Source organism: Elephas maximus, chromosome 21, assembly GCF_024166365.1.
Source record: "Elephas maximus indicus isolate mEleMax1 chromosome 21, mEleMax1 primary haplotype, whole genome shotgun sequence".
NCBI lineage: Eukaryota > Metazoa > Chordata > Mammalia > Proboscidea > Elephantidae > Elephas > Elephas maximus.
Window position 1 is genome coordinate 63,264,203 of NC_064839.1, and position 15,560 is coordinate 63,279,762.

The window sequence follows — 15,560 nt, forward strand, 5'->3', positions numbered from 1 at the left end:
AAGCTGACCAAATAGAAAATCAACAATCCTACTTATATCTATCAGAGAAATGAGGTCTTAGGGCAAGCAACAGTGCCAAAACCGGAGAGACAGACAGGATAATACTGAGAATAATAGTTTACTGGGTGCAGAAGACCAGGAGCAGAAGTCCACTGGTGGAGCTAGTACCTGTAGAAACACTTTATACTGTGATTGACAAATCGCTGCAGTCTCAGTGTGGATGGGTCTGAGGGTTAAAAATTCTGGGTTTTAGCCATAGCTGGGCCCACACACTTTATAAGTTTTACCTCCAGGTGCCCAACCAAGGTTCTTACTGTGAAAATCAGCAAAGAATTCCATCATGATTCCAGAGGGAAGGCAAAATATAGCCATTTTGAAATACGCTCATAGCATTCTGTTCTCCTTAACAAAACCTGCACTTCAGGGAAATTGTTTTTGCAAATCTAACAGACATGGGTTTTACTAGAAATAAGCTGAGCTGCGGAATTAGAAATTCCCAATTCCAGCCACTTCTAGCCTCCACACAAGGGAAGGAAAATACCCAACTCCTGTCCCCTCTAGACTTCCCATCTAACCTAAGAGGTAGGGGAGCTGAGAAGTACCTGTAAAGCACAGCAAAAGAGCACTCACTAAAGACTGAGACCTAATCATAGGATTATAGAATACTATTTCTCCCCTGAAATCTCACTGTATTAATTTAGCTTCAATATGATAACAGGGGATTACAGGTGAAAAAACTGCAAGCCTCAAACTCTATTTAACAAGTAATCCCTGGGAAAGACAAAGACAAGAAAGGAAAACAAAACAAAAAACAAGGACACTAGAGGAAGTTTTAGCTCATGGCACTAACAATTTTCTACAGCAAACAGTAAATACACCTTAACTCCTGGCCAGAACCTCACACAATAGGCCTATTTACTTCAGATTATGTCTGACTTTTGAAAAACAATTACAAGAGATGCTAAAAGGCAAACAAACAAATAAACAAAATGTAGTCTGAAAAGACAAAGTGAGCATCAAAACAAGACTCATCTATGGCAGAGATTTTGGAATTATTAGACTGGGAATTTAATTTTTTTTTTTAGGATTAATATGTTAAGGGCTCTAAATGAAAAATTGGAAAATATTCAAAAATAGAAGAGTAAAGTAAGCAGAAAGATAAAGTCTCTAAGGAATCAAAAGGAAATCCTAGGAAAAACAAAACAATAGTGTAACAGAAATGAAGGATGACTTTGATGCTTATCAGTAAACTGAACATGGGTATGGAAAAACATCAGTGAGCTTGGAGGTACTTAACAGAAACTCTCCAACTGAAGAGCAAAGAAAAGGAAAATGATGGAAAAAAGGGGGAGGGGCATAGAATACCCAAGAAGTATGGAACAAATACCTGAAGAATAATGGCTGAGGTATTTATAAAATTAATGAATAAATCTAAACTACAAATCTAAGAAACATAGAGAACATATTAGCATATTAATTCAAATTATTTTAAATTCATAGTCTGATAATTCCAAAACCTCAAGCAAAATATGTACCAACATCTCTATACCTAAGTAGTTGCCATGAGGCTGATTCCAATTTACGGTGACCTTATGCATGTCAGAGTAGAATTGTGCTCCATAGGGATTTCAATGGATGATTTCTCCACAACAGATTGCTAGGTTTTTCTTCCAAGTTGATTGAGCGACTAGCCATAAAACCATGTTCAAATTTCAGAAAACCAAAGACTAAGAAATAAGTGTTGAAAAAATCTAGAGGAAAGGAAACACTTTACCTATGAACGAACAAGAATAAAAATTACATTAGACTTCTTTTCAGAAACCATTTATGCAAGAGGAGAGTGGATTGAAATATTTAAAGTATACAACAAAAACAACCAAAAAACCTCACTGTCTTAGCCTGGGCTCTCAAGAGAAGGAAAACCAGTGAAGCAGATAAATAGATAGATAGAGAGACAGACAGAGAGATAGACAGATTTATGTCAAAGAAATGGCTCATGCAGTTTTAGAGGCTGGCAAGTCCTAAGTCTGTGGGTCAGGCATCAATTAGGCCAAAGGCTTCACCTGACTCGTGTAGCTGCAAGGGCTGACAAACCCAATATTGGCAGGTTAGATGGTAGACTCACGAGCTTCAGAGGCTGATGAATCCAAGATTGAAAGGCAATGCAGTAGGCCACTGGCTCAAGTCCGAAGAACGTGATGAGGAGCCAGATGCAGGATTCAGAGCAAGCAAAAAGTCAGCGAGCTTTTGCCAGAATATCCATATATATTAGATGCAGGCCACACACCCAAGGAAAATCCCCTTACAACTGATTAGCTGAGCACATCAGATCACATCATGGGGGTGATTACATTATATCACAAAATGGAGAGTAACGACATCATTACATAACTGCCAAATTACATCATTACGTAACTGCCAAACCACTAAGAATCATGGTCCAGTCAAGCTGACAGAAAACTTTAACCATCGCACCCACCAATCCTGAATTCTGCATCCAGTGAAATTTTCTTCAAAAATAAAAGAAAAATATTTTCTCAGACAAACAAAAATTGAGGGAATTTGTCACCAGTAGACTTGCCTTGCAAGAAATGTTAAAAAAAAGTTCTTCAGAGAGAAGGAAAATGACATAGGCTGGTAAGTCAGATCTGTATATAAAAAGAAAAGAATTATTTGTCTTTCTCTTAATTGATTTAGTAGGTAACACTTGGTTCAAAATAACAATAGCAACAATGAATCCAGTGATTATATCTTAGGATGAGTAAAAATGAATAACAGAATTTTTTTTTTTTTTTTTAATAAGTAAAAGAGGCGGAATTCGGAATACTTTCTTATAAACTACTAAAACTACCCATGGAGCAGTATGCTTTCATTTGAAAGTGGGCTTTAAATTAGTTATAAGTGCATATTGCAAACTCTAGGCAGACCACTAGAAATAAATAAGAGGTATAATTAAAATGCTGAGAAAATGGAATCTTATGAAATGCTCAATTAAAACAAGAAAAGGCAGAAAAAGAATGTATGACAAAAAAAGAAACAAAGACAAATACAAGGAATAGAAAACAGTCACAAATATGATAGATTTTAATCCAGTGATAACAATGAAAATTTTAAATGTAAAGGGCCTAAATACACCAATTAAAAGACAGAGACTGTCACAGTGTTATAAAACAGGATCCAACTAAGTATTGTCTACAAGAAACCCACTTTAAATATGAAGACACAGATAGATTAAAAGCAAGGGATGGAAGATATGCCATGCAAATGGAAATCAAAAGATGGCTATATTTTAACAGTATCTCCAGGGTGTTGACCCATAATTTTTCCTGTTCCGGGTACCGTTCCACTTCACCTAAATTCAGTTGTATTTATAGAATGTTCTACTACCCCCTTTTATTCCTTTTTCAAAACAACACTATCAAACATTCGTTATCTCAAAATACTGATGTCAGCCGTTGGCTTATGCAAGTTCATCCTCACACGTCTGTCCAAAACGGTATGGGCACCCACACTCATCGAAAATTTTTGAAGGCTGATCAAAATGGACTTTGCTCACAACTTAAACTCACTTTCAAATAGGGAGGTCTGTAGCATTTTTATAACCTCCCTTTGGGCAAAATTGCCGTCAGAATCCATTACCTCAATGGAAGGTTGTTAAATGAGTGGACCCCACACTGTTCTTTAGTAGAAAGATTAAAGATTCAGCTACAAATTGGCACAATTCTTGGGTTAAGATTCCTCCTTGCAGTTATGCAATACATGTTCCATTTGTAGCTATGAAGCAAAATCTGTTTCTTAGAAATGTACACACAGATTGAGTGGCTTTTACTTTGGAAAAAAAATTGAATGAACAGTCATAAATCATTATTTTCAACATTTTCCTGAGACAGGATAAAAAGTTCACGAAATATATGGTGTCAGACTCCTTCAGCTCTTTAAAGAGAAATTGGAACAAGTGTCTCTTCACATAAATGTCATAATGAAGTCTTCACTCATTTTAATTTTATTTAGACATTTTGAATTGGAATTCTATTCATTTCAGCTAGTCCAGAGGAACAAATTAATTGCATATGAAGGACTAGGAAGAGGGACTTTTTATCATAAAGCATATTTAGTTCCTCATCTTATTGGAAATACTTTTCTAAGTTTTATAGTTATTATTCAAGAACATCAGTTAATAGCTACCAACTCTGAGTAAGCTGAAGTTTAACATTTCTAAATATGAGTGTTAAAGAATTGGTTTACATTCTACATTGAAATATTGAAAACTGGTAAAGGCACAAATTGTATTAAAATGGACTATATCATGACTAATTTAAGAAAAATCAAGGCAAAACAAAAACCAGGCATCTAGATTTTCCTGTTTATATTTCTTGAACTTCAAAGAGACTATTCATTTATTAATTAATCAGCAATAATTTAACTATAAACTCTTTTCCTGAAATAAATAGTTTTACATAAAATCCATTGTCATCGGGTCAATTCTGACTCACAGCAACCCTATAGGAAGAGCAGAACTGCCCCATAGGGTTTCCAAAGAGCAGCTGGTGGATTCAAACTGCTGACCTTTTGGTTTGCAGTGGAGCACTTAACCACTCCGTCACCAGGGCTCCATAGTATTTTACGTAAGATTCAAAAATATTATTTTCAAAGACTGCCTATCTACCATCATTAGGATGAAAAAATATCCTGCAGATAGAAATCCTGGGAAAGTTAGGAAACTGTGAAATTTGATTTTGAGCATTGGATTGATGTAGACATAACACCGAGACTAGAAGATAAATTCAAAAGCTGTAAAAATTAAAAAAACAAACTGGGGAAACCCTGGGAATATGGCCCCCAGACACACTTTTAACTCAGTACTGAAGTCACTCCTGAGTTTCACCCTTTATCCAAAAATTAAGACAGGCCTATAAAAAAAACAATGACACATGCAGTTCAACCATGTAAATGACATTAAATGGGCACACCAGCCCAGGGGAAGGGATGAGAAAGCAGGAGGGGACAGGAAAGCTGGATGAATGGAAATGGGAAACCCAAGGTTGTGGAGGGGAAAGGGTTGACACGTCGTGGGTTGGCAATCAATGTCAGAAAACGATATGTGTATTGCTTGTATAATGAGAAACTAATTTGCTATGTAAACTTTCACCTAAAGCACAATTAAAAACAAAAACAAAGATTGAGAGGTTCAAGTAATTAGTAAGCTTTTAATGAGCAACTAAATTCTTAGAATTAAAAGAAAATATTTAGGCAATATGTTTAAAGAAGCAGCAGCTTTCATTATTGATATCATGTGGTGATAAAGTTCATTGCCGTGATTTCTGCACTAATATCTGAGCATAAAAAATAGACAGTTATGTACCAAAGCATAACGTCAGATAAACTGCATAAAAAGCTATAAAATTAAATTAGCATACTCCATATCAATATTTAAAAAAGAGAAATGTAGATGTTCAGTCTTTGTTATTTTTAGCTCATGGTTTTAGCAGCCCAATTCTATGGAGACATATTAAACATAATGGGAAATATAGGTACACATTAAGTGTAAGATATTAGGACAAGATAAAATTATGGTTTTGAAAAACTTTCCAAGATCATGGAAACATGTAAACTGTAAAATATAAAAAGGACAACAATAAAAACCACACATCTAAACAGAAGGAAAGCAATCATAATTAAGATAGTATGTGGATTTTATAAACTAGTCAAACTTTTATAAAGCAGTTTGGAAGCAAAAACCAAAATGCTCAAAATTATTCACACTTTTGATGAGAATAATAAAAGATGTGAATAAAAATTTATGTGCTCAGGTATTCATTAAAGCACATTTATAATGGCCAACATTTGTGAACTGTCTAAATGTACAACTGTTGTTAAGTGTCGGTTCCAACTCATAGAGACCATACGTACAACAGAATGAAGCACTTCTTGGTCCTGCACCATCCTCACAATCATTGCTGTGTTCGAGCCCATTGTTGCAGCCACTGTGCCAATCCACCTCTTTGAGGATTTCCTCTTTTTTACTGACCCTCCACTTTACCAAGCATGATATCCTTCTTCAGGGACTAGTTCCTCCTGATAACATGTCCAAAGTATGAGACATGAAGTCCTGCCATCCATGCTTCTAAAGAGCATTCTAGCTGTATCTTCCAAGACAGAGTTGTTCATTCTTCTGGCAGCCCATAGTAAATTCCATACTCTTCACCCACACCATAATTAAAATCAATCAGTTCTTCTTTGGTCTTCCTTATTCACTGTTGAGCTTTCACATGCGTATGAGATGATTGAAAATACCGCGGAAAACTACAACGACTCAATTCAGACAGGACTGCTAGTGGCCCAGAGCCTTCTGGAATGCCTAGCTGCAGAAGCAAGAGCTGTAATTGTTACAAGTATTTCTTCCTTGTTTAGACGTATGTTTATGTGTGTGTGTGTTTAGCAAATGTCATTGTTTTCTATAATTTTCTATAATTACTATAAAATACAAGATTTAAAAGGGGACAGTGAGTTTTCAGTTGTACACGCATATATTTTAGGCAGAAATATGACTTTATAATTGTCTTTGTTTGGAGATTATGTATGGTTTAACAAAATGTTTATAGGTGCCAAGTTAACAAGCGATTTAATGTGATGGTTAATTTTATGTGTCAACTTGGCTAAGCTGTGATTTTCAGTAGTTTGACCAGATACTGGGTTGGTTGTTGTTCTGTAATGTAACATAATAAAACAATGCAATGTAATATAATGCAATCCAATGCAACATAATGCAATGTAATCACCATCCATAACACGATCAATCAATCAGCTGAAAGAGGAGTTTCCTTGGAATCGTGTTCTGCCTCCAGAGTACACGTGGGTATTCTGGCAGAGCTTGCACTTTATTGACCTTGCACTCTTTTCATTACCTGACCTCTGGATCATGGCATATAAGCCTGAAGAAGTCTGTGGCCTGTCACCTGACCTATAGATTTTGGATTCATAGCCTCACAGTTCCATGAGTCAGTGACAGTCTCCGGCCTGCTGTCTGACCTACAGATTTGAGACTTTCCAGCCCCCACAATTGTATGAGCCATTTCCTTGAAGTAAATCTCTCTCTATATATTTATGTATGCATTCATATATATATATATATATATATACATTTGTATACTTATATATGCACATATACATCTCACTGGTATTGCTCCACTAGAAAAACCAATTAAGAAAATCTCTTCAATGCTTTTTGCATATATGCTTCATTGTTTCATGCCATCTTTTCCATAGTAGTAAAGTCATGGTTGCCAGCATCTGCAAAGCACGCATATTCACCTACACATCTTTACCCAAACACCTAGCCCTGTCGGCAGTGGTAGGGGCACTATGACTCTATAACTCCCATACCAACACTTGAGTGAAATTAGGGAAGCAGCAGTTTTTCCAAAGAAATAAGATGCTGTTCTGTGAGTTTGTCATAGAATCTTAAGCAAATGAAATCAATCTAAAGAATTATAAGCAAAAATAGAAGTAATAATCTCAATATATAAAGAACTTTCTATATTCAGATAAGAAACAAATAATCCAATGGTAAAAATGAATAAATAATAAAATAAACCTTATGAATAGCCTATATATGAAAAAAATATTTAAAATATACAAGATTGTTTATAAAGAAAATAAATAAACAAGGTAAAATCTTTTGACAACAAATTTGGCAAAAGCCTCAAAATTAGGACTTTTATACAGGGATGAAGAGTAATGATTTTGAACTAACAGTAATTAACTAGAAAAATGCAGCTTCAAGCTCCATGGGAAATAACCATATGGGAAATTTTCCACGGGGGAAATAACCAATTCCTTTGGAGCTACCTATAAGAGAAGCAGTGTTACTAGCTAAGTTCCAATTACAACTTGGAGTTAAAGAATCCAAATTCTATGAAAAATGTAGAACTGAAATACAGTTTATGGTACAACTGGAAGTGTGAAGGGCACAGTGAAAACACTGTTAGATGGGGGAAACAAAAGGTAATAAATGAGTTAAAAATAGAAATTGATAATAATTTTAGATGGGAGATTTGATTTCCTTTTTTGACTGAGTCTAAATTGGGATTATTTTCATGCTTGGCTATTCTACGACAATCATCATTTGGCTCTTCTTTGATCATGACAATCACTTTCTAAATGGCTTCTTCATGTCTTGGTTTATCTCCATCAATCTTTTTCTTTAAAGAGCGCAAGTGTGTTCTACATTAAGTGCAAACATGATTGTGTTACTCTCTTAGTTAATTTTTTCATCCTTGACCATTTATTTCATGATTAAATATGATGCTTATCAAGGCATAAGAAAACCATCTGCGATCACTCCTGTCTTAGTTATCTAGTGTTGCTATAACAGAAATACCACAAGTGGATGGCTTTAACAAAGAGAAATTTATTCTCTTAGAGTCTAGGGGGATTGAATCCAGGGTGCCAGCTCCAGGGAAAGACTTTCTATCTCTGTCAGCTCTTGGGGAAGGTCCTTGTTATCAATCGTCTCCTGGTCTAGGAGATTCTCCACACTGGAATCTCAGGTTCACAGGATTTGCTGTGCTCCTGGAGCTTCTTTCACGGTGGTATGAGGTCCCCCTCTCTCCGTGCTAGCTTCTCTCTTTTGTATCTCGAAGGAGATTGACTTAAAACACAGCCCATTCTTGTAGATTGAGTCCTGCCTCATTAACATAACTGCCTCTAATCCTGCCTCATTAACATTATAGAGGTAGGATTTGTAACACATAGGAAAATCACATCAGATGACAAAATGGTGGATAACCACAGAATACTGGGAGTCATGGCCTAGCCAACTTGACACATTTTTTGGGGACACAATTCAATCCATGACAATTCCTCCCTCCCCATCCCATCATTTCCATCAAGAACACTATGGATCATCCTGCCTGATGCATGATGTCTCATATTTCTCCCTGTTACTCATGATGTTTTTCCTGTTACCAGGTAGCTGTGCTATTTACTGACAATTAATGATCAGGGTAACATATGGAATATTTAATGCCACAGTAGGGAGACAATATTTATTTTAGAAAGTCATATTTTCAAAGAAATGGCATAAGATACATTGATTAAATCTGTGAATAAATGTGAGAGTGGATTAAGCCTATGATTTCTTCTTAGAAAACTTTGATTTTGCCTTTGCTCCAGCACTTACTATCATTAATCTAACTTTAAGCCAATCATTTTAACTTTTCTAAATGCTAGTTTCCGTAAATGTTTATTGGGAATAATATTTTTCACATACATTGAAAAGAGAAATTGAGGAAAATGAATCAAGTAAAGCACTTAAATACTTAAATGTAAGTGACTTAACTAAAAAGGACAGTAGCATTATGACAGAGATCTGTGCGAATAACGTTTTTATTTCTAAATCGACATATGTCTCTTTATTTTACACTTACATTATCACTTTGAAGTGCAATACTATAACAATAATTGTGTAAAGGAGATAAAGCATATCTCTTTATCTTGTGTTAATGTCATATCTGAAAGTAAGGACTTATAATCATGCTGCCATATTCAGGAATTTTGCAACAGCCCAGAAAATGAGTCTCATATAACCACAGGCATTCTCAGAGTGAGTAATATTGCTCTTCAGTATGGTAGCCAGCCTGACTTTTGTCATTGGAGGTCAACCAAGCAAAAGACACCTAGAGTGAATTTCTACTCATAGCTAGACATGTCACTGATGTGGGGCAGTTGTGATAATGTTGCTGGACTGGCTGCAGAGTGGCTTCCCTGAGGACCTGGGAATTCACACACAGACCAATACAACCCAGAGTTCTCAAAGCAGATATTCTCAGTTGTTGTGAGAGAACTTAGATTAGAATTGAGAAACACTCAGTGTTCTGTTAGGGAACTTTGATTATTTTTCAAGAATACAAACGATACTTTCAACCCATAGGATTCCTAAAGCAGTTTATTCTTAGGAGCCAAAACAATTTTAATAGTTATATATGAATTTCTAAATCACTAAGTTACTAAATCAGCAAATACATAATTTAAGCAAAGCTGCAAGTAGAAAACAAAGGATGTAGAAATTGTCTACATGAAATACTTTTTAAAGGATCACCTGAAGAAACAGAATGAGATATCACTACTTTTGTGGTTCAGATCATTTTGTGTCAAAATCTCTTAAACCGCACATTTGTAAATCATAAAAAAAAAAAAAAATCATAGATAAGTATAATTTACTAATCACATATTAGCTATATGGTGCAATTTCCCTGGAGTGGGAATAACTGTACAAAAAGAATTGGTCGACATTCAGCCATTTCAGGAGGAATCATCCAATCAAGAACCTATGACACTGAAGGAAGAAGTTCAAGATGCACTGAAGGCATTGGCAAAAAACAAGGCTTCAGGAATTGATGGAATAGTAATTGAGATGTTTCAGCAAATGCCTGTAATACTGGAAGTGCTCACTCATCTGTGCCAAGATATTTGGAAGACAGCTATCCGGCCAATGGAGAGAAAGAGATCCGTATTTGTGCCCATTTCAAAGAAAGGTGACCCAACCCAATATGGAAATTATGGGACATTATCATTAATATCACACTCAAGTAAAATTTTACTGAAGACAATTGAAAATGGTTGCAGGAGTACATTGACGGGGAACTGCCAGAACTTCAAGCCAGATTCAGAAGAGGACTTGGAACAAGGGGTGTCATTGCAGATGTGAGGTGGATCTCAGCTGAAAGCAGTGAATACCAGAAAGATATTTACCTGTGTTTTGTTGACTATGCAAAGGCATTCCACTGTGTGGATCATAACAAATTATGGATAACATTACAAAGAATGGGAATTCCAGAACACTTAATTGTGCATATGAGGAGCCTATACATAGACCAAGGAGCAGCCATTCAAACAGAAAAAGGGAATACTGTGTGGTTTAAAAACAGGAAAGTTGTGCATCTGGGCTGTATCCTTTATCATACTTATTCAATCTGTGTACAGAGCAAATATTACCAGAAGCTGGACTGTATGAAGAAGAATGCAACATCAGGATTGGGGGAAGACTTGATAACAACCTGCGATATGCAGATGACATAACTTTGTTCCTGAAAGTGAAGAGGACTTGAAGCACTTAGTGATGAAGTTCAAAGACTGTAGCTGTCAGTTTGAATTACACCTCAACATAAAGAAAAAAAATCCTCACAACTGAAACAATAAGCAACATCACAATATATGGAGAAAAGATTGAAGTTGCCAAGGATTTCATTTTACTTAGATCCACAATCAATGCCCCTGGAAGCAGCAGTCAAGAAATCAGACGTAATTGCACTGAGCAAATCTGCTGCAAAAGACCTCTTTAAAGCATTAAAAAACAAAGATTTCACTTTGGATACTACAGTGTGCCTGACCCATGCCATGGTGTTTTCAATCGCCTCATATGCATGTGAAAGCTGGACAATGAATAAGGACAAAGAAGAATTGATGCCTTTGAATAAAGGTGTACAAACAAATCTTTCTGGGAAGAAGTATAGCCAGAACTCTTCTTAGAAGAAAGATGGTAAGACTTCTTCTCAAGTACTTCAGACACGTTATTAGGAGGACCAGTCCTTGGAAAAGGACATCATGCTCGTTAAAGTGGAGGGTAAGTGAAAAACTGGAAGACCCTCAATGCGATTGATTGATACACTGGCTGCAACAATGGGTTCAAACACAGCAACGATTGTGAGGATGGTGAGGGACTGGACAGTGTTTTGTTCTGTTGTACATACAATCCCTATAAGCCGGAAACAACTCGGGAGCACCTAACAACAATAACAACAGGTATAACTTTTGTATTAGGTCAGAATTCTCATACTGCTCTGGTAGTCTTTGAAGTCCTCAGTAGGGTACCATGCATTCAATACCTAGTATGTATGACACTGGTTATCTGAATTAATCATCGAAAATGAGGTGTTTTTTTTTTTTTTGCATTAATACTGCTTCTTGCTAGACATCTTTTTGTAAAATAATAACCTATCACTCACTGTTCATTTAATTTTGCTATAACACACCACCCCATTTTTTTTCCACTAATTTTATGATGCAAAATCTGAAAGTAGGTACACCCTCTTCTCACTTATCGACATGATTAGGTTCCAAAGACCAGGTCGTTATGCAAAATAGGTGTTCTGTGAAAAAGGAGAATGTTCTCATCCAATCCAAAATGGAGGATGACTTCGTTATTACATAACTTCCAAGTGAGAACATTACATAACTGTCAAACCATTGAGATTCACGGCCCAGCCAAGGTGGCGCACATCCTTAACTATCAAAGCCAGCATTACTCTCACCTCACACCTTCACATTCTTACAGCCAAGGCATATGTCGTTAATGAGAAAAATAGTCAGAGAGTAGATCTTTTACTATTGTTGTAAATGTGAAATGTCAGATAACAAGGTAGTCAATAAGTGAGGAGAAGGTTATTTCTTTTTTGTTTCAAATACATTTCATTATAGAGATGAGTTTTATTGGTGCCAAACTATTATCCATTTAAGATGAGCAACATTTCTTAATAATTGTGGGTCTCTAAAAGTCCATTTCCAAGTTTTTACCTTTTAAAAATCTTTCTGATGTTGTTTGCCATTGGTAAACCATGGATATCCAAGGATTTTATTTCCATAATTTATCATTTCTACTGTTAAAAAGCATCATTTACTTCACTTTCATTATGGGCCTTTGCTATGAAAGGGTAAAAATAAAAATGTTCGTTCTAGGGTGCCATCTATGCATAGTCGGAACACAAAGAGTGAAATGTAAAGCTATTGCAAAGCTAAAAGAAAAAAAATGTATTGGTTCTAATGGACTTTTGATTGCCAGTTGCAATTTTCTTGCTTCATGTTTTGTTTCTAAAATAAGTGCTACTTTCTCAATGGGACACTTGCAGAGCTGTGAGCAATAGCAGCAACGTTATATCCAGTAATTGCTTGACACAAGTTCCCTGACTAGCAGAATTGGATTTTGGTTTCTAATATGAATAATGTATGTTAATCTGATTTAAATTGTACAGAAGTAAAAATCATTTTTTTGCCTTTAAAAAAACTATTGCTCTAATTTCATAGAATGAATTACCGCCATGTTCTAAAAATCCTGTACCCTAGGTGTTTACACGCAGAATAGATTTTGTTTAAGATGTTGTGATTTAAATATAAGATGTTAAGCTGATGCTTTATAAGACACATTTGCTGTAGTCTATAAAATAAAATCATATCTTGCTGATGTATTATTCCTAAATGAGGAATTAGAAATTTAATTATGTTTGGGAAAGGATTTGTGTTGCTTTAGTCTATTTATGGCTGATATTTTCCAGGGTAAAATATCAACTTAAAAAAAAATCGATGGTTATTAAATACAGTTAAATCTGAGAAAGCAGGAACCTGTGTAAGGTATAAACCTGTCAGAGGAGGAAAACTCACTAGGTGTTTGTGAGGTAGGATTCTTCACAGAGAATAGTAGAAAAGAGGTAAGCACCCTGTCAAAGGCACAAAACTCATGAGATCTGAAAAAGCAAGGGATTCCTATCAAGTTCAGGCTCTCACGGGTTTCACTGTATTCATTAAAAGTTGTCCAATGTATTAGACAGGATTTCTTTGAATAATGTTAGTGAGAAAAAAAAAGAAACATTTTGTTGTAGGTAGGCTTCCAGAGTAAATTCCAGATCCGCCCTTGACAATGGAAGCAGGGTTTAATAACCCACTCGCAGGAAACTTCTTTCTTTGGTTATGTATAAGCTCCTTGCGCTCCAGTCTAAACACATCTCCCCTGCTTGCATCATCTGGCCAGCGTTTTGAATGCTAACCTTTCACACATTTGAATTTCATTGCTAAATTACTCCATAATCAATAAAAGAATCTAGTCACTGAGTTCGAAATCCACTCAATGGCAACAGGTTTGGTTTTTCAGGTTTTTCCTTACAAAGGAGTTCCATATTGGGGCCTCTAGGTTGCACAATGTTACTTAAATAACAACTTTTTCTGTATATGCAACAGAAAATATACTTAACTTCCAAACTTATATAAAAACTCTATCTTTACCACTTGTTTAGAAAGTTTGTTAGATATGCCCACACACTTTCCCTTAAAATTAATACTTTACCATTTCATTGAGAGGTTTTGTTGTGGTCGTTTGCTTTTCACCTCTGCCCTAGCCATTTCCTTCTTCTGCTGTTAATATCACCTACGTGTTTCTTTGGGAATTCCCTCCTCCTCATTCTCAGCCATGAACTCTGGGTAGGCTGAACTCCATTATTAGCCAAGGGGTGGACCCTAAAAGGCTCAAGTTAAAGTTCATATTTCGCTCCCAGAGCCCCGCTCTAACACTATGACATTAAATGATGCGTGAAAATGCAACCATATGACCCAATTCAGGCCAGTGACACACACTGATACATTTGTCAGAGGCTTCTTTAAAAAAAGTGCTTTCTGACTGTCCTGAAATAGGATCAGAACAAATGTTTTCTCCTCAGAATAGTTTTGAAAGAGCAGATTCAATCAGAGCCTCCACTCTGGCCACTATGAGAGGAGCCACTCTGGAAATGAAGCTGATAAAAGGGAGAACAGGATGTGGAGAAAGGTATCATGAATCTCTTGATAGAATGGCACCTGAAGTCTCTCTGTTCATTGTTCTATTACATTAAGAATATGTGTGTATTTATATAGTTTCATTTGTATGTATTATACCCACAAACATGTTTTCATTTGTTGAGGTCATTTGCAACTGGGCTTTCTGTTACTTGCAAAAAAAAAAAAAAAAAAAGATGTTAATTCATAATATATGCTAGTTAAATATTTCTGGTTTCCAAAAATAGTTGATTGGCTTGCAAGTCCCACCCAATAAATATTTGGAAAAATAAATATTAAAAAAATATATATATATTCTCAAGATTGACTTCTCCAAATGCTGACAGTATTCTTTCCTAGGGAGTTTTTTTTTTTTTTTTTTCCTTAGTCTCAAAATCCTAAAAATACTGATTATGATTGAATTCTTCAAGAGAACAATCTTTAATCCCCAAATATGCCAATCTAAAATATTTGGATGTGCTAAAGACCTTCGCATGATTAGATGCAAATAAGGAAGCGATTAAGTCATTATTCATTAGTACTAACGAACATGTTATTAAGGTCTATTTCTCAAGTAAAAGAAAGTAAGGGACTAATTTGAAAGCTGTGATATAACCTGAGAAGAGATGACTGCAGGCACAGAATTATAAGCAAGTCATATTGCACTGTATCCTGGGTATGAACACCCTCGGCTCAAAGGTTCCCAAATCTTGCCCAGAGCAATGCGGTCTCTGTCTAAATCACCTAGGTCACCATTTTACACCGTTGAACGATGCCTCAAATTCTGAAGCAGTGGTCTCAACTGTTACTTAAAGATGTGGATTACTGGGGTAACTCTGGAGATTCTGGTTTAATATATTTTGGGGTGACCCACGAACTGGCATTTTGTGTAACTGAGCCAACTGATTTGATGAAAATGGCCCATGACTTCAAGAAATTCTTCTGGAGCTTATATCCCAGAGAAAACAAACTACATTGAAAAT